This window comes from Triturus cristatus, chromosome 7, assembly GCF_964204655.1.
Source record: "Triturus cristatus chromosome 7, aTriCri1.1, whole genome shotgun sequence".
NCBI classification, from domain to species: Eukaryota; Metazoa; Chordata; class Amphibia; order Caudata; family Salamandridae; genus Triturus; species Triturus cristatus.
Window position 1 is genome coordinate 658,121,088 of NC_140590.1, and position 19,297 is coordinate 658,140,384.

The following is a 19,297-nucleotide window of genomic DNA, read 5'->3' on the forward strand; positions in this document are numbered from 1 at the left end:
TACGCGTTATTGTCCGTCCAGCTGTGGCAGGAGACCGGGCCTGCAACGCACCGCCGGCGCGTGAGATGAGTAAGTGTCCCTGTTCGGGCGCCATTCATGTGGTAAATAATTTAATTACCGGGACTTAATTTGATACAGAAACATAATAAAAATAGCTCAGTAAATAAGAGGCAGAATCCGTGGTATTAGAGGTTCGGAATGGGCTTTATTCCAATGGACGATTCGAATCGGTTGCTCCAAGTTCCATCACCACGAGGGTTCAGGAAGTGAAGTACATACTTTATTGATAATTAATCACTTTTATACAATAGGCATTACAGTGAAGCAAATGCAAGAGGCGTAACAATTGATAGTGTAGATAAGAGATACATACGTAGCAAAAATAGGCGTAACTGGGTGTGATTTAAAGAACGTCATCAGATGTGATGTCATAATAGGGTGGTTCCATGAAAGAATTTCGCAATGTCAGCAGAAATACTTGGCAGAAATGCGCGCGCAGCAGCATGACGTGTGATTGACGTGCAACTAGGGGGTGAAGGGGACTTGACATTTAGCTCTACATGTGGCGACAGAAGTCTGGAGGGTCAAGTCAACCTAATCCCAAATCATATCTAACATCCTATGTTTAAAGAACTATGTTATCCAAAAGAGAGGTCTCTTAGAGTAGAATCTTATTCTATACTGACTATACTGACTGTTAGTGCGTGTACAAGCGTCTAAGTGTCTACACTAGATGCGAGGGCGGAAATCTTCCATAATAATAGGGCTATGAATTACTTGCATAAAGACAGAGAAGCCGGGCCTTTGCTCGGTAGCTGGAAGAATGTTTACTTAAACTACTAGACAGGAATGCATTGGGCAGGGAACGGAGCAGATTATTTCGAAGGTGAAATACAGTTTTTGGCAGGCAACAGGCTGATGTCAGACTTCGTGAGCCGCGCAGGGAATGAGACAAAGTTCATGGTCACAGATGCAGGCTCAGACTGGAGCTTTCAGAGGCAGAAGGCAAGAAAAGCTTGATGACAGAATCAGGGCCTACTTGCCTGGACTGTAAAATGGCATAAGTGAACCATATAAAGCCGGTGGCCTTTCGTACTTAGGAATGGAATATCCGGCCTATTCATGGCGGATCTGAAAGAGGACATGTTGACGGTGGACGCACATGTGTTTGCGTCTTCATAACTGGAACTGGAGGGAACATACATGTACTTGTGATTCATACATGGAACCGTTGGGGTCCAAGATAGGGGACATAACTGATCAGAAAAATCCATATTTCCACAGGCTGTCAGCGGCGGCAGCTCTCTCTCAGCGGCAGCGGCCCACACAGATCCAGTGGAAGAGTTGCAGGTGCAGAATTAGGCGGGCTCTCAGTGGCGGCAGCTCTCCCTTAGCTGCAGCGGCCCCCACAGGTTTAGCAAAAAGGTTCAGACCTAGGCGGGCTCTCAGCGGCGGTAGCTCTTCCTTAGCTGCAGCAGCCTGCTTCGGTTTTAGCAGAAGATTTCAAAGGTTCAGGTTTAGGAGGGCTCTCAGCGGTGGCATCTCTCTCTTAGCTGCAGCGGCCCGCTTTGGGTTTAGAAAAAGATTCAAAGATGCTCAGTCCGCGGTCCTCACAGTAGAACTAGAGGCTCCAGATTACTCGATGGAGGCCTCTCCTGCAAGTAGGATTCCTCGCACAGGAATTCCGACGGCTGACGGGGTGAAGTCTAATGTCCCTGAGACTTCTGTAGGAGGCGCTCTCGATTTAGGCCCTCGGGTAGTTTCTTCGGCAAGCTTGGTGAAAGTTTCAAAGTCCTTTCCTCGGTCCGCTCGGACATTATTTCGTCTTGACATCCAAGAAGAACACACTTGTACAAAGTTTCAGCGCAGCATTTTATACCTAAAAAGTCTTTGTTCTCTAAGGTCACAAATCACTGACTCCAGTCAGAACCAGTTTGGTGGGGTCGGGGAGCACTTGGTTTATAGGCGACATCCTGTCCTTTCAGAATGAGGGGGTCTGCTATCAGACACCCAAGGGGAGGTGGAGCCATCATTCACCTTGCCAGGCGCAGCCCTTCTCGGATCAAAGAGTCACCCCTGCTCATGCTCTGAATACCAATCTCTCTCTCCAGCCAGGTCTGACCCAGCTGGCCCCGCTGCTCCAAAACCAGACGGCCAATACACATACTCGCAACAGCCTACAGTAAAGCTTAGGCCACAAACTACCGCGTTTTCAGGAAAGGTTTTTTAAAACATGTAACATACAAATGGTCCTTACCAAAAGGTGCCCCTCAATATGCTGAGCACAAACATACCACACTTGAAGTTCCTATTAGGTTCCTAGGGACAGATCGGATAATAGAAAGTAATCTTTTAACCGGCCCATCCTGGCCTATGAGAATAGATCGTTTCGCGGGAGCGACAGTGAAATGGAGGGTAACTCGCTATTGAAACAGGCTACACAGATGTAGGCATTATGGTTATTCTTATTCATACAATTCATTTATATGCAGGGAGCATTCACGCTGTGGCACTGAGTAGCAGTGGCACGGCTCCCAGAACATCTAAATCCAGTCAATATAAAAAGTAGGGAGAGTAGAGAGGAAGGGAGACCCACGCCAATGATGCCAGGTCTAACAGTCACTTTAGCTATTGTTTTTTTTCAATACAGTTCTAGGTTTTTTTTGTCTTAAGGTGAGATGATATCACAATACCTAACCATAACGTTACGTTAACCTTTGCTTTTTTAAAGTAAATTACAGTTTTTTTTTAAAACATAAGGAAAGTTCCTATTACAATACCTAACCATAAGGCTCTGCACCCAACTTTGCCATGGACAGCTGACCCCTTGCTCTGCACTTCTGAAGGCCATATGCAGTGAAGGGTGGCAGGGCCTGGCCAGGCCAGGACCTCAACTCAACCTTGCCATGGGCTGCCAACTTACCTCTGCACAAGGCCTTCAGCTATTTATGCTGCCTACAGACATCAGTTGTGTGCAGCCAGGGTTTAGCAGAAGGGTCGGCCTCCAGTCAGGCCCTGAGCCCAACAATGCTGCATCCATTCAACCCATCCCCCATGCTCGGCCTCTGGCCCAACCCTCCACAGATGCCCTTCCTTCAGTAGATGCCCAACCCACATTTTTTTTTTTTTGGTGCTGTGGTACCGTCTGCTGAAGTTTCACCCCCATGGTACTGTGGTACAGTGCAAGCATGCGAGCTTCCCTGAGGACTTTTTCAGGGTACGACAGTACCATGGGGGTGAAGCTCGAGTGACAGCACTCCCAGGAGTACTGCAGTACCTCAAGGATGGGCAGCACTTGGTCCCAAGGGAGTACTAGACTACCCACTACACATTTGCTTTTCTTTAAAACTTTTATCACCATGGGGTCACTCTGAGTTCCTGCCATAAGTGTGTACCTACGCTGCCCCTTCAACTATTTTTGCAAATCATTTTTAGGACATGGTATCAAGTGACTCAGTCCTGTAATAGTGGTTGCAACATTTTCTAATTTTCTGGATGGAGGCCCGCCAAAGAGATTGCTTAGTACAACATGACCGGTCCCAGGGTACCGAAATGTCAGAGAGGAGAAGAAGTTCCCTCAGCCAATGAGAGCTGGTTCTGAATACCAAGGACTCCTATGTGACTCCAGGGGGGCCAACAGTTCAGATATGCCAAACTTTTAACCAGGTCAAGCCCAACCAGAACACACCTTTAAAAATTAATTTCTTGAAAATGGCTGAATGGATTTACACCAAATAAAAAATTTCACTTTCTGAGTAAAGTTCTAACTTTTAGCCAAATTTGGGAAATTTTATTCAGCTGTTATTTCTGTATCGGAGAAAACAGTTCTATATGAGAATTAAGATGGGAAATCAACGTTTTGCTGCCCCCCAACCTCATTTTTCTTGGCGTCCACTTAACGGATCGGTACGAAACTTTCTATGAAGGAGTCGAGGTGAATATACTTTTTGTTTTGTAAAGTTCCATCCAGATTTGTCAATGGGAAGCCGAAGTTATTAGCAAGACAAAAACCCCTGTTCCGATAGAAACACTGAACTAACTATAACTACTCAGTGGCAATCGCCACTGTGTACTATAATGATTAGCTAAATATAGGTATTGATATGAATTCTGGCTTAATACCTCTTATCATAACATTTTTAAACATAGCACAGGTAATATACCATAAGCTAGAGTTCTCCAACTTTTCCGTAGTGAAAGCTACTTATGATCAGTGAAACTCATTGTAAGCTACTGAAGGCCAAGCCACTTGCACACTATCAGACACTCTCAAGCCCAGGTTCATTGTCTTTAAATGTAATGTTTATAGAGCCAGATATCAAGGGGGGGCGTGGCTAAGCACGCGATGGAAGCGGACGTGCCCGGGTAGAGCTCCCGATCGAGCCCTCCTGCCCCGGGCCGCTTCTCCGCTGCAACGATCCTAAACGTTGCTGATTTGGTCGGCGGGCCCTCCACGGAGCCTTCTCCGCCACCTGGCCGAGTTTGCGGCGAATCGGCGGTGGAACACCGCACCGGCCCCACGGACGAGGCCGCGACCGCTCTGCAGGACGCGCGGCCGCGGCTCGCGGCTACGCAAGACCGGGGCGCTGCCCTGTTCCTTAGGCCCGAGGCTGCAATCTGAGGAGGAGCTGCCGCGACACTGAACGGCGGCCTACGACTGAGGCGAGGGCGGCCTGGCGACGGGGAGGCCGCGCTTGGACCCGCCTGGGGACCCCCCTGTGGCGCCATGGAAAAGACGGTGACGGACAGCGACACCCCCCCCGAGACCGCGTGACCGCACCACTGGCGACGGGTGGGCCTGCGCCTGAACCCCAACGACGACTACCTACACATCACAGGTAGCTGCAGCGTCCTACGAGGACTGGGGGTGCCATAGGGGAGCAGCAGCGGCAGCCCCCCGGATCTGGGGACACACGCACGGACCTGCCTCCCCGCGCCACACTCTGCCGGGACAGGAGACGCACTGAGGCGGCTCTCCTCTTGGTGACCCTGGCGCTTCAGCGACACGACGCGCCAGCACACGCTGCCATCGCCCGCGGAGCCCTGGAACCGCTGTGGGAGCGCCGACCTGGGCCTCATTGGCACACACACACAGCGTGACCCCTGCGCCACGCGCTGCGGTACGGGCCGACGCGGGAAGAAGGGCTCAGGGGTGCCCTGCGGACTGGAAGAGGGACACTGAGAGCTGACCCGGCTGCGACTGAGCCCCCCACTGGCTGAGCCCCTGAACACGCGGCGAAGGCGACACGGCCTGGCTGGCTGAGGCGGTGAGACACGGCGAGGTGGGCCGCTCCCATTCCGCTGGAGCAGGGCATCGACGGAGCAACACCCCCCTACCCCACGTCGACGGGGGGGACGTCTTCCGCACGCCGCTGGCTCCATGCCTAGAGGGGCGCGAACCCGCTCCGGACCGGGGTCGACGGCGGAGAGAAGGCGCCACGAGCCAACGAGGCCCGCGATGGATACGGACCATGTGACGGCGAAACTAGACAGTGTCCTGGCGGCCATGGAGAGGATGGAGGAATCGCTGCAGCAGACGCGCACCTCCCTGGAGACCCGCATAGACAGTGTGGCAATTGACCTGACACACCTCAGAGCCGATCATAAAAAGCTGCAAACGCGCACCACCGCGCTGGAAGACGCCATGGCAGAGGTCGAGCCGGCGACGAAACGGGCCGAAGCCGGGGTAAGCGACCTTCTACATCGGGTGGAACTACTAGAGGGAAGGGCTGAGGATGCGGAAGGCCGGGCACGAAGGAACAACATCCGCCTGGTGGGCATCCCGGAGCGATGGGAAGGGGCGAATCCTGTCCGCAAGGTCGAGGACTGGCTACGAGACCTATTACTGGACAACACGCTCTCCCCGCACTTCGTGGTGGAAAGGGCCCATCGCGTCCCCGCGAAACCACCACCTCCGGGCTCTAACCCTCGGCCGTTTCTCCTCCGAGTCCTCAACTACAGGGACCGCGATGCCATCCTGCGAGGGGCCAGAAACCTAGGGGACATTACCATTGACAATGCGACGGTGATGTTTTTCCCGGACTACACGGCGCGAGTACAGAGGCAAAGACACTCTTTCCTGCCCATCAAACGACGGCTACGTGAAGCGGCCCTCCAGTACTCGCTGCTCTTCCCAGCCAAACTGCGAGTGGTGGCGCACGACAAAACCCATTTCTTCACGAGTCCCGAAGATGCGGAGGCCTGGCTTGATGGCGGAATGCCAGCCGCGCCACGACGGACGACGGGAACAGGCGCGATGGAAGGACCGAGGGGACCAAGACGACGACGCCACCGCGGGTCACCCACGCCGCCGCCAACCGGCGGGATGCCGAGTCACTCCCCGCCAGTGGACCTTGTTCAACAGGAGCAGCGGGACGCCCTGCGCAGGGTGGCAGAGATTAGCAACTCTCCGGCGTCGTCGGCTCGGCCGGACGCCAGCCCGACGGCCCACTCAACGGACGACGAGGCAATCTACGGCATCCCGGACACACAGGACTCTGGAGGACCCCCGGAGGTCACACCGCAAACGGCGGACCTCTTTGGCTGAGGTGCTCCGGAAATGGGCTGCCACCTGACGTACATCGCCAACCTCCCGAACCCCTGCGGGATAGCCCCCTTACGGAACTGAACCTGCTGGAAGGGCCCAGGCACCTATGCTGACGACGCTGCGGGGGGGCCCGCCCGTGGGGCCGGACACTGTAAGTACAATCTCTACTTATGGCCGCACGGCCTACACACCTGATTTACAGACACGCAGAGATGCCTTTTGGTGCCGCATGCTCGGCTTGTTGCTACTGGGGAGTCGTGGGGGGGAACGTGCCCGCGCCCTCCCCCTTCCCCCCCCCCTCTCCGTGGGCATTCCAGCCCCCCGCTGACCTGATGGCCGGGCGCGCAGCTGCCACGGCCTTGAACTGTGGCCATCAGACGCCCGCCGGCCGGCAGCAGCATGTACACAACGCCTGGGAGGCATGCGAGGCGCTTCCGAACCTGCATTGCTTCCGTTGTTGTTCCGAAGATACTTTACCCACCCCTCGAGACTGTATAGTTTGTAAGCTCGCTTGAGTGTTTGGACGGCGACCTGTTGTGCAGCCGACCTTTTGGTATTCTACAAGTTCTCATCTTTCTTTACTTAGCTGCTATGTTTCGACTTTCTATGCACCCTTTCTTCCCTCTCCCCTCACCCTGTTGGAGATCACGACACTGCATGCACATCACTAGCTTTAGCTGCGCGGCGGGAGCGGGCTGCTGGCCCTGGGGGGCCCTTGAGATGGGGGATGCGCTCTTGAGGGCGGAGGGAGACCCCCACACACAGGACAGTAATGGCTAGTACCCAAATATGCACCTGGAACGTCAGGGGGATGCACACACCGGCTAGGCGCTACCATATTTATTCGTACCTAAAGCGGCACAGGATTAACGTAGCGCTGCTCCAGGAGACGCATCTGAACGGAGCTGAGGTGAGGGCACTACACCGTAGATGGCGGGGACAACTCTACGCTACGGAATACTCCTCATTCGCTCGCGGAACACTGATATGGATCCGCCCGGGGACCCCGTGGGAGGCCACAGACACTGCGATAGACAGCGAGGGCAGATACACGGCCGCGCGAGGCAGGCTAGATGGTCATTCCATCACACTGATATCCCTCTACTCCCCAAACATCGAACAAGCAGGCTTCCTGGCGCGGCTATCAACGACTATGGCGCCCTGGCATGACACTTCGTGGATTATAGGAGGCGACTATAATTGCACCTTAGACACCACGCTGGATCGCTCCTTCCCGCCCCCCGCGAACGCCCCTACCAGGGGAGCCACGAAGGCGTTGCTGGAGTGGGCTGCGCAATGGGGCTTACACGATGTCTGGCGACAGCGCAATCCGGGGACGCGGTCGTACTCCTATTACTCTGGCGCTCACGACTTATATGTCCGCCTAGACCGCTTCATGGTATCCACAGACCTCCTACCTCATGTGACGGACGCGCAATACATGGGCCGCACACACTCGGACCACAATCCACACTTCATGTCCGTAGCCTGGGCCCGCCCACACCCCCCTGTCCCCACATGGCGCCTGCAGCCAGCGCTGCTACTAGATGCGGCTTTTCGCGCTGCCCTACTCGAGCGTACCGCGCAGTACTTCGAGGACAACACTGGCACAGCAACTGACTCGAGGGTGGAGTGGGATGCCTTCAAAGCCGTGATACGAGGTCACTGTCTGCGCACCCAGGGGCAGATCAGACACCAACTAGAGGGAGATCTCACTAGGCTGGAAACGAGTTTACTTGCGCGGGAGGAGGAGGCGGCGGAGGGAGACGAGGGCCCGCTGCAAGACGCCCGCTCGGAACATGCGCGCCTCCTGGAGCTTCGCCATGTCAACTATGCGGCACACTCGGCGAGGACTCACCGCCTTGGTGATAGACCAGGCAAGCTTTTAGCGTGGCTGATTTCGCGGGATGCCCGCTCCAAGCCAGTGACGGCTATACTGGGCGAGGGTGGGGAACTGGAGTACACGCAAGCTGGTATCCATGACACTTTTACTGCCCACTATACCACATTGTACCGCTCCCGACTCGCGGTTCCCTACGCTGTTATTACAGACTATCTCTCCCCTCTGCCGATGCCGCAATTGACTATCGCTCAGCAAGACGAACTCGGCGCTCCACTGGAGGCGGACGAGCTTAGGGAGGCCATCTTTCAGCTCTCCAACGGGAAAACTCCGGGCCCAGACGGGCTACCGGCTGAATTCTACAAGGCTGGCTCGGATATCTTAATCCCGGAGCTCCTGCGCATGTACGCGGCGGCGGCGGAGGGAGCTGCCCTGCCCCCAACATTGAATGAAGCCACGCTGGTCTCTATACTTAAGCCAGACAGGGACGGCACGCGGGTGGGCTCTTACCGCCCATTGGCTCTACTAAACACAGACTATAAGATCCTTGCTTCTGCACTGGCTAGGAGGCTGGCCCCTCACGTACCCACTCTTGTACACCGGGACCAAAATGGGTTCGTCCCAACACGCCATACCTCCCACAACATCCGCAGGCTCTTCCGGGTACAGGAATACGCCCCGCGGCAGTGGCCCTGGGCGGGATGCCTGATACTGGACTTGGAGAAAGCCTTCGACTCCGTCGAGTGGCCATACCTAAGGGCAGTAACGGAGAAATACCAGCTGGGGGGGGGCTATAACGCCATGATCGCCCTGCTTTACAGTGAGCCGACCGTCCGGGTCCGCACGGGCCGCATCCTCTCGGCCGCCATCGAGTCCGCAGAGGCACCCGCCAGGGTTGCCCGTTGTCGCCGTTGCTATTTGCACTGGCAATGGAACCCCTGGCTGCGACACTCCGAGCACACGGACTGGAATGGGGAATCCCATTGCCGGACGGCCTACACACGGTGTCCCTATATGCAGATGACTTGCTGCTATACGTCAGAGACATGACCGCCATCCCTGCCTCCCTCGCTGACGTTTTCCGCACCTTCGAAGCACTGTCGGGCCTGAGGGTTAACTGGGCCAAGTCGGGAGCCTATCCCTTTGGCTCGGAGACACCTGGGTGCGACGTCCGCCTGGGAGGAGACAGGCTGCGGTGGTACCCCACCACCTTCCGCTACCTGGGGATACGGATCTACAGGTCCCCGGCGGACGTCCTAGATGGGAATCTCCTCAGAGCAATCACATCCGTGCGTACGCAGGTTAGCTACTGGAACACCCTGCCCCTCAACGTGCCTAGCAGGGTAGCACTGACCAAAATGATAGTGCTGCCCCGCCTCTTGTACTACTTTGCAAACCTGCCCTTGTATGTGCCCGTCAGAATATTCCGCGACCTGGAGGTATTGCTGCGCACCCTCATCTGGAACAAGGGGAGGCCTCGGGTAGCACTGGCCAAACTGTACATGCCTGCTGACTCTGGGGGACTAGCGGTCCCCAATATGGAGCTATATTATCTAGCAGCGCAGATGCAATGGGTGGCGGCAAGCAACTAGAGGACACTGCCTCGTACGCGGCTGCTTGGACGCGGACGCAAGTCCACGCGCTGTTTCATCCGCTGACCCGTGCGCCCTGCCCCTCCCAGGTTTACCTGGCGGTGGCGCGCAGGTGTTTCCAGAGGTGCCTTCGCCTCACGCGCGCGACCACACCGTACGCTCCGGAGTTGCCATTACTGGGCATGCCTAGCCCGACGGGACCCCTCACGGAGGCCCATTTGGCAGGGTGGGAGCAGGCAGGTGTAGATACGCTAGGTGACCTGTACGAGGACGGCGACTTGCTGACGTTTGCCGCCCTGGCTGACGGCACGGCGCTCCCGGCAGGACAGTTCCTCCTGCATGCCTCCCTCATGCAGACGCTCTCGGCCTCTTGGGGCGACATGACGACGGAGCTACCGACGCATGCCTTCATCCAATATCTGCATATTATGGGCAATGGCGCACATGTCATACACTGGCTGGTGCAGGCACTCCTCGCACACTCACGACTGACCACCTCGACATTAAGGGAACGCTGGGCGACGGACAGGGGCAGAGACTGGACAGATAAAGAATGGGCGATGATACTGGCCAGCCCGGCTAACGTTCCACGCAACCCCCGCTTCAAGCTCATACAATATTACATATTACAGCGAGCGTATCTCACTCCGGAGAAGATCAATAAATATTTCCTGCGGACGGATGCCGCCTGCCCACGGTGCTCGTCACCAGGAGCGGACCTTTTGCATATGCTCTGGCACTGTGCTGACGTGCAGACGTATTGGAGTGACGTGCTGTCACTGATCGAGCGCGGCGCGGACGGACGGCTGCCACGCACGTGGGAAGCGTGTATCTTGGGCCTGTACAGGCGCACAAAAGCGAATAGAGTACAGGCGCGCTTTTGGGACATGGGGCTTGTTACAGCCAAACGCTTGCTCACCAAGCACTGGAAGGCGACGGCCCCTCCGCACATCAGGCACTGGAGGGCATCCTTCGTCAACTGGGCGCAGGCGGAAAGTGCAGTGCTCCTCCGTGAGGAAACTGCGGGACTCAGGCAGTACCCCATCGCTCACCTTTGGGATGGCCTCCTCGCCACCTTTCAGACGGCCTGCCGAGCCCGCGGGATAACCTAAACACCAGGTGGGCACTGATATACTACTAGATCGCTGGCAACATGTCTGAGACCCTGGTGGGATTAGCTCCTGGCCCCCTCGACCTGTTTATTCCCCTGACACATCTCACATACTGCGCGGCAGGCTACTACTGTCGGATACTTCTTGCGCTGTGCTCTGGCGCACGCGCGGGACTTATCACCGCTGCTACCCGAGAGGACGCGCACACTGACGACGCGTCGCCAGGCGGCCGGATACGCCCTGCTGGACAGCCCCTATCTCCTCACGCATTGCTGCACGCGGATCTCCACTTCCCCCCCCCCCCCCCCCTCACCCCTCTTCTTCTGGCCCCTACCCGAGTTCTCGACCCTGGCCTTGATCCCTAAAGTTTACGTTGCACACCCGGGGTACAACTTCGCTCTGAGACCAGCACTCAAGGTCTGGCGCAGAGCTCTCCCATACCTGGTTGGTACTAAGACTGTCCCGCTACCCTATCCCCCTGAAAGACATTGAGACTCTTACTGGATCCCTCGATCCCACTGTAAATATTGAACGTACTACTGCTGATAAAGAACCAAGTCAAGCAACTGATATTGAGTCCTGTGTGGTGGTATTACTGGGCCTAGTACGATCATAGGAGAAAGACCTCCCCGAGGGGGCTTCTCAGCGGCGCTCGGCTATAACTTTGCGGTAGGAAGGTGCCCCTGAGTAGTCTCACCGACTCCCCGGTGGTCCTCCCTCTAACATTTGGTGGCCAGCGACGGGATCCGAGCCAGACGCAATCGTACAGGCAAGTAACGCACCCACTACCTAACCAGACGGAAAGAAAAGGGAACCATGGACGGCCAAGAGGCAACCGTGGCCGCAACCTTCCAGCCGGAAAGGTTGGAAGAATACACCCACAAAGAACTGAAACAATTCTGCAAGGACAAAGGGATCCCAACCACAGGATTGGGCACCAAGGAAGAAATGCAGAAAGCCCTGAAAGCCTGGGCAGAACCCGAGACCACTCCACCCCGAGCCGAAGGGACCTCGGCCCGGGACGGAAACCTGCCAACCCCAACCCCGACAGATGGGGGGCGAACCATCCCAGAAACCAGCCTTTCCCACGAAGAAATGCGAGAACGGGAGAGGGTCCGGACACACGAAATGGACCTCGCCCGACTCCGGCTGGACGGTGAGCTCCTACTGGCGGAGAAGAAAATAGCCTTGGAGCAACTACGGCTGCAAGAGGAAATCGAGGAAAAGAAATGGCATCGGGAACTAGAGGAGAGACGGCTAACCCTCGAGCACGAGAGGAGCCTCAAGGAACTTGAACTAAAAGCTAAAACAGGGGAGACCAGCACCCCCGGAGCCCAGGACGCTCTGCCACTGACCGAGCCAAAGGTTCACATCCCCAAGGATGTCGTCAAGGAGTACTATAAAAATGACGACATCCAGCAATGGTTCCGAGCGTACGAAGTCGCCATGACCTCCCATCGGGTACCCCGGAAGGATTGGGGTGCCGGCCTATGGGGGAGGTTCCTCAGCGAGGGCCGGGATACCCTGCTGCAACTCCCCGACGCAGTGATGACATCATACGACCACATGAAAGAAGCCCTACTCACACGCTACGGACTATCAGCCGAAATGTACCAGCAGCGCTTCCGGGACTGCAAGAAGCTCCCCGGTACCACGTGGGTCGAATACGTGGACTTCTTCAGCCGAGCATTGGAAGGATGGATAAAAGGAAGCAAGGTCACCTCATACAATGAACTGTTCAACCTCATTGTCTGGGAGCACCTCGCCAACAACTGCTTTGTTGAACTAAGGCAACACCTCCTGGACAGTCACCTGACCGAGCCCCGGAAGCTCGCCGCCGAAGCAGACCGATGGGTCAACACCCGGGTCCCCCGGAACCCCGTGGGGGACTACCAACGGAGTACCACGGGACCTCCCCGCCAGCGAGGCGGAGAAGGGGGGTCCCACCGCAGCCGAGAATTCCCGGCCGGGCCGCCCAGAAGCCCGCCACGAGCCCAAGCCACCAACCACACGTCCCCGACCCTGGGCCGAAGGGGGACTCCTATCGCACGGCCGGGACCACGACCGACAGTGACCTGCTTCGGCTGCCAGCAGACCGGCCACTATGCGAGCGACCCGTCCGAGCCGCTCTGAGACCAGCACTCAAGGTCTGGCGCAGAGCCCTCCCATACCTGGTTGGTACTAAGACTGTCCCGCTACCCTATCCCCCTGAAAGACATTGAGACTCTTACTGGATCCCTCGATCCCACTGTAAATATTGAACGTACTACTGCTGATAAAGAACCAAGTCAAGCAACTGATATTGAGTCCTGTGTGGTGGTATTACTGGGCCTAGTACGATCATAGGAGAAAGACCTCCCCGAGGGGGCTTCTCAGCGGCGCTCGGCTATAACTTTGCGGTAGGAAGGTGCCCCTGAGTAGTCTCACCGACTCCCCGGTGGTCCTCCCTCTAACATTTGGTGGCCAGCGACGGGATCCGAGCCAGACGCAATCGTACAGGCAAGTAACGCACCCACTACCTAACCAGACGGAAAGAAAAGGGAACCATGGACGGCCAAGAGGCAACCGTGGCCGCAACCTTCCAGCCGGAAAGGTTGGAAGAATACACCCACAAAGAACTGAAACAATTCTGCAAGGACAAAGGGATCCCAACCACAGGATTGGGCACCAAGGAAGAAATGCAGAAAGCCCTGAAAGCCTGGGCAGAACCCGAGACCACTCCACCCCGAGCCGAAGGGACCTCGGCCCGGGACGGAAACCTGCCAACCCCAACCCCGACAGATGGGGGGCGAACCATCCCAGAAACCAGCCTTTCCCACGAAGAAATGCGAGAACGGGAGAGGGTCCGGACACACGAAATGGACCTCGCCCGACTCCGGCTGGACGGTGAGCTCCTACTGGCGGAGAAGAAAATAGCCTTGGAGCAACTACGGCTGCAAGAGGAAATCGAGGAAAAGAAATGGCATCGGGAACTAGAGGAGAGACGGCTAACCCTCGAGCACGAGAGGAGCCTCAAGGAACTTGAACTAAAAGCTAAAACAGGGGAGACCAGCACCCCCGGAGCCCAGGACGCTCTGCCACTGACCGAGCCAAAGGTTCACATCCCCAAGGATGTCGTCAAGGAGTACTATAAAAATGACGACATCCAGCAATGGTTCCGAGCGTACGAAGTCGCCATGACCTCCCATCGGGTACCCCGGAAGGATTGGGGTGCCGGCCTATGGGGGAGGTTCCTCAGCGAGGGCCGGGATACCCTGCTGCAACTCCCCGACGCAGTGATGACATCATACGACCACATGAAAGAAGCCCTACTCACACGCTACGGACTATCAGCCGAAATGTACCGGCAGCGCTTCCGGGACTGCAAGAAGCTCCCCGGTACCACGTGGGTCGAATACGTGGACTTCTTCAGCCGAGCATTGGAAGGATGGATAAAAGGAAGCAAGGTCACCTCATACAATGAACTGTTCAACCTCATTGTCTGGGAGCACCTCGCCAACAACTGCTTTGTTGAACTAAGGCAACACCTCCTGGACAGTCACCTGACCGAGCCCCGGAAGCTCGCCGCCGAAGCAGACCGATGGGTCAACACCCGGGTCCCCCGGAACCCCGTGGGGGACTACCAACGGAGTACCACGGGACCTCCCCGCCAGCGAGGCAGAGAAGGGGGGTCCCACCGCAGCCGAGAATTCCCGGCCGGGCCGCCCAGAAGCCCGCCACGAGCCCAAGCCACCAACCACACGTCCCCGACCCTGGGCCGAAGGGGGACTCCTATCGCACGGCCGGGACCACGACCGACAGTGACCTGCTTCGGCTGCCAGCAGACCGGCCACTATGCGAGCGACCCGTCCGAGCCGCTCTGAGACCAGCACTCAAGGTCTGGCGCAGAGCCCTCCCATACCTGGTTGGTACTAAGACTGTCCCGCTACCCTATCCCCCTGAAAGACATTGAGACTCTTACTGGATCCCTCGATCCCACTGTAAATATTGAACGTACTACTGCTGATAAAGAACCAAGTCAAGCAACTGATATTGAGTCCTGTGTGGTGGTATTACTGGGCCTAGTACGATCATAGGAGAAAGACCTCCCCGAGGGGGCTTCTCAGCGGCGCTCGGCTATAACTTTGCGGTAGGAAGGTGCCCCGGAGTAGTCTCACCGACTCCCCGGTGGTCCTCCCTCTAACATTTGGTGGCCAGCGACGGGATCCGAGCCAGACGCAATCGTACAGGCAAGTAACGCACCCACTACCTAACCAGACGGAAAGAAAAGGGAACCATGGACGGCCAAGAGGCAACCGTGGCCGCAACCTTCCAGCCGGAAAGGTTGGAAGAATACACCCACAAAGAACTGAAACAATTCTGCAAGGACAAAGGGATCCCAACCACAGGATTGGGCACCAAGGAAGAAATGCAGAAAGCCCTGAAAGCCTGGGCAGAACCCGAGACCACTCCACCCCGAGCCGAAGGGACCTCGGCCCGGGACGGAAACCTGCCAACCCCAACCCCGACAGATGGGGGGCGAACCATCCCAGAAACCAGCCTTTCCACGAAGAAATGCGAGAACGGGAGAGGGTCCGGACACACGAAATGGACCTCGCCCGACTCCGGCTGGACGGTGAGCTCCTACTGGCGGAGAAGAAAATAGCCTTGGAGCAACGAAGGCTGCAAGAGGAAATCGAGGAAAAGAAACGGCATCGGGAACTAGAGGAGAGACGGCTAACCCTCGAGCACGAGAGGAGCCTCAAGGAACTTGAACTAAAAGCTAAAACAGGGGAGACCAGCACCCCCGGAGCCCAGGACGCTCTGCCACTGACCGAGCCAAAGGTTCACATCCCCAAGGATGTCGTCAAGGAGTACTATAAAAATGACGACATCCAGCAATGGTTCCGAGCGTACGAAGTCGCCATGACCTCCCATCGGGTACCCCGGAAGGATAGGGGGGCCGGCCTATGGGGGAGGTTCCTCAGCGAGGGCCGGGATACCCTGCTGCAACTCCCCGACGCAGTGATGACATCATACAACCACATGAAAGAAGCCCTACTCACACGCTACGGACTATCAGCCGAGATGTACCGGCAGCGCTTCCGGGACTGCAAGAAGCTCCCCGGTACCACATGGGTCGAATACGTGGACTTCTTCAGCCGAGCATTGGAAGGATGGATAAAAGGAAGCAAGGTCACCTCATACAATGAACTGTTCGACCTCATTGTCTGGGAGCACCTCGCCAACAACTGCTTTGTTGAACTAAGGCAACACCTCCTGGACAGTCACCTGACCGAGCCCCGGAAGCTCGCCGCCGAAGCAGACCGATGGGTCAACACCCGGGTCCCCCGGAACCCCGTGGGGGACTACCAACGGAGTACCACGGGACCTCCCCGCCAGCGAGGCGGAGAAGGGGGGTCCCACCGCAGCCGAGAATTCCCGGCCGGGCCGCCCAGAAGCCCGCCACGAGGCCAAGCCACCAACCACACGTCCCCGACCCTGGGCCGAAGGGGGACTCCTATCGCACGGCCGGGACCACGACCGACAGTGACCTGCTTCGGCTGCCAGCAGACCGGCCACTATGCGAGCGACCCGGCCTGCCCCGTGAACCGACGGAACGGGACCGCTGGGCCCCCTCCCCGGCAAATAGCCGCCGCAGCCCTGGGGGAGGGAGAAGACGAGGAGGAAAACCACGACGGCGGGTCCGCCGAGTGGGAACCAGCTGCCATGTCGCTTGTATGCCTGGGCTCCCGAGAAATGGTGCTCCGAGCTGCCATCCCAAGCAACACCCAGAAGTACCAACAGTGGGTCACCATCAATGGACGACGGGCCGAGGCCCTCCGGGACACTGGGGCCAGTGTGACCGCTGTCCGCTGCCTCCTGGTGACCCCCGAACAAATCCTGCCGCATGTCCTATGCCCTGTCCGGACCGCGGACAACACCGAGAGCATGTGCCGGATGGCCAGGATCCCCTTCGAGTGGGGAGGAGTGTCCGGCACCCTAAAAGTGACTGTCCGCGACGACGCCCCAGTGGACTGCCTCCTGGGGAATGACCTAGAGAGCTCCCCCTGGGCCCAGCTGGAACGCCGAGAGCATCTGGGGATGCTAGGACTGCCCGAGTGGGCCTGCGCCACCACCCGGTCCATGACCGCCCAACCAGCCGCTGCCACGGCCCCCGACAGGCCGACGGGCCCCGAACTATCACCCTCCTCCGGCACGGAGGAACCTGACGAGGAGGCCGGGCCATCCGAACTTTCGACCGACGAGGCCGCCTCCCTCAGCGAGATCCCCGAGCTGGCCCAGTGGCATCACGATGGGGGCCCCACCCGCGAACAATTCCAGCAAGAGCAGAAGGCCTGCCCGTCCCTCGAGGGGGCCCGACAGCAAGCGGCCGCCCAGGCTGCGGGGGACCCCACGGGAACCCACTGGGTCTATTGGGACAATGACTTATTGTATAGCGAGCAGAAAGTCGCCGAACTAGGGGCCGGCCGGGTGTTGGTGGTCCCCCTCCGATTTCGAGAGTTCCTCCTGAACCTGGCACATGACGTGCCCCTCGCCGGACACCTCGGGCGGGACAAAACGTACAGCCGCCTAGTGACCCATTTCTATTGGCCCCGAATGAGAAGAGACGTGGACCATCACTGCCGGTCCTGCCCGACCTGCCAAGCTAGCGGGAAGACTGGGGGTCGAGTGAAAGCCCCCCTACAACCATTTCCAACCGTCAACACCCCGTTCGAACGAGTGGGGATCGACATCGTGGGGCCCCTCGACCCCCGAACCGCCCTGGGACACCGCTTCATCCTGGTACTGGTCGACCACGCCACCCGATACCCCGAGGCCATCCCACTCCGCACCGTGACAGCTCCAGTGGTGGGTCGGGCCCTGATGGGCATCTTCTCCAGGGTGGGGTTCCCCCGAGAAGTGGTGAGCGACAGGGGTACGAACTTTATTTCAAAGTACATGAGATCCCTCTGGCAACAATGTGGGGTCACCTATAAATTCACCACCCCTTACCACCCCCAGGGGAACGGACTGGTCGAGCGGTTCAACAGAACCCTGAAGGGGATGATCAAGGGCCTGGAAGAGCCCCTGAGGAGGAGATGGGATGTCCTGCTGCCCTGCCTCCTGTTCGCCTATCAGGAGGTACCACAGAAATCCCTGGGCTTCAGCCCCTTCGAACTATTGTATGGGCACCCCGTCCGAGGGCCCCTCAGCCTGGTCAAGGAGGGCTGGGAGGCGCAAGTCCAAGATGCCCCTCCCGACGTCTACCGGTAACTCCTGACCCTGCGGAACCAGACTCGGAAGTTCCGGGCCCTGGCAGAAGCCAACCTCGAAGCCAGCCAAGAAGACATGAAACGCTGGTATGACGAAAATGCCTCAACCATCGAGTTCAAGCCGGGCCAGCAAGTCTGGGTCATGTCACCCGTGGACCCCTGCGCCTGTTGTAAATTAAGGACAGAATGTGATTAAGCATTTACTGAAAACATTAGTGTTTCCCTTTTATCGTGTTTTTCTCATTATGTTGGCCGAAGTCCGGACTCCATTTTGTATTGACATGCTGCCACGTGTTCACCACGAGGAGAGTCCGACCTCTGTGTTAGTTGCTCTTGTAATCTGCCTAGCAACAGTTATAAATAGCTCTCTCTTGTCCGTCTGGCGCATGCCCAGACTTGACCACATCTGTTATAATTAGCTTTGCTTGACCATGTGTTTTCGCGGGCCCAAGGAGTGTGTTAGCTCCGCCCATGTATTGATTTGGTATCGAGAATGACCCTAAATGGTAATGTTCTTCAACTCTGTGGTATCCACCCACTCATGAGCCCCTCTGTTGTGTATAAAAGGGGACAATGTACGCAAGTTCTGTGTGCTACTCCTTGCAATACTGAAGAGTGTTGTGTGGATTGTAGGACCACCCTTAAGGGTTAATAAACGTTGTTTTTGTACTTTGCAGTTTCCGTGCCAACTTCCTTATAGATTTCGTTACAGAAGAGCGAACCCTTGTCTCTTGCGGGCCTAGCTGGGGCTTGTATTCATCAATTGGCGCCCGTCACGTGGGGCTCATCGGCGACTCGGATGCCCGAAGGACTGGTCGCGACGAAGGTGAGGAGTTTGGCCGGGGACGTGATCACTGCCAGCGGCGTCTTAGCCTTGGCATCCCGAGGTTTTTCTTCCTTCCCTTCCGAGCTGACCATCTGGGTGGCGCCGGTCATCGACTGAGACCTCT